This window comes from Galeopterus variegatus, unplaced genomic scaffold (assembly GCF_000696425.1).
Source record: "Galeopterus variegatus unplaced genomic scaffold, G_variegatus-3.0.2 Scaffold718, whole genome shotgun sequence".
Lineage (NCBI taxonomy): Eukaryota > Metazoa > Chordata > Mammalia > Dermoptera > Cynocephalidae > Galeopterus > Galeopterus variegatus.
This window is the reverse complement of record NW_007726829.1, coordinates 172921-174574: the sequence shown is the minus strand read 5'-3', so window position 1 is coordinate 174574 and position 1654 is coordinate 172921.

The window sequence follows — 1654 nt, the reverse complement described above, 5'->3', positions numbered from 1 at the left end:
CCGGAAAAAAAAAAGACAAAAGACAAAAAAAAAAAAAAAAAAAAACCAAACTGATAAGAAATGAACAGAGGGATAGAGAGTTCTTTACATGAACTCAATGTTGGGGTCCCCTATGCAGGGATGTTGTATTAGAGGAGAAATCAGAAAGTTATTTGGTTAGAATGAATTAGAGAAGCAGTTGGGTGGACATCTTTCACTAAAGTCGAAGTGATGCCTGACACTGCATTCCTTCCCTAGGGGTTTGAAATGTCCAAATCCTCACCAAGGATGAAAATGTTCAAGGCCTGAAATTTGTTGTCTTCTCCTGGATTCTCCTTCTCCTAGGAGCCTGACATCAAAATCCACTTCATCTGCTTATGGCTCCAAAACCTGATATCCACTACTACCCTCTTCTGGACTCACCCCGGAGCACACATTGAGCACTCATGAGCACTCACCATCACTTCGGCATTATGCTAAACGTTCTTCAAGTACTATTGCCCAACAATCCTACAAGGTTTTGTGTGTGTGTGCACGCATACGTGTGTGTATGTTAAACTGTTAAAATTTTTTGTTGTTGTTAAAATGTTTTGCCCATTTTTTATATTGGGTTATCTATGTAATTATTGAGTTTTAAGTGTTCTTTATATATTCTGGACACGAGTTCTTTGTCAGGTTTATTATTTATTAATAGCTACATTTAAGGACGAGGAAACTTCAGCTTGGGGAAATTAAATAACTGGTCAAGGTCACACAAATTCAAATCCAGACAGTGTGACTGGAGCCTTCACTTTCTAACACTATCCCAATATTGCTTCTTATTACACCTCAATGCTCACAACAGAAAAGCTCCATAGAAATTATTGTCATTTTATTGATAAACTAAAGCTTAGCAAGGTCAATTCACTTAGCCATTTTAACATGGCTGGTAAGTGTGGGGATAGCAAGAACTTGTTAACTGATCTTTGGATCCCGAATCTACCTCATCCAAACCATCTTCTACACTGTCCCCACTGTGATCTTTCCAAAATGTGAGTCTGATCACGTGACGGCTCCAGATTCTGCGGAGAGCAGTCACTCCTCTGCATTGCAGATGGCCTTCCATATCTATCCCACCTTTCACTGTCAACTATGGCACTCCTCAGGCACACACAACCCAGCGGCTCTGAGATCGCACTGTCAGGCCCTTGGTGCCCCCGCACTGCCGTTTCAGTCTCAGCTCACGCCTTCTCCCTTGAGCCCCACAGGCAGATCAGAGCCCGTCTCTGGGTGCTCCCAAGAATCCCCCTCGCCCCGGCCGCCGTAGAAGGCGTAGGCGGGGCTGTGTCCCCAGTACACAGTCTCGACAGGCTGGCGTGGGTCCCAGTGTGCTGAGCGGACGCCCCAGAAACGCAGCGGAGGGACGCGGACGACCCTGGAGTCTAACGTGAAAGTGTCACGGGAAAGAGCACGTGGACGGAAGTGGCGGGGACTTGAGTCACGCCTAGGATCGCAAGTCCCCAGGCAGGGCCGCTCAGCCGCAGCACGGCCTGTGACGTCACCCTCCTGCGCCCCGCCGTCAGTGCACGCGCTTCCGACTGCGAGGCCGCGGCGGGCCAGGAGGAATGACGTCACGGGAAGCCGCGGGCCGGAAGCGGCCCGGGCCGCGCGGAAGTCGCCGGGGCGGGGCGTGGAG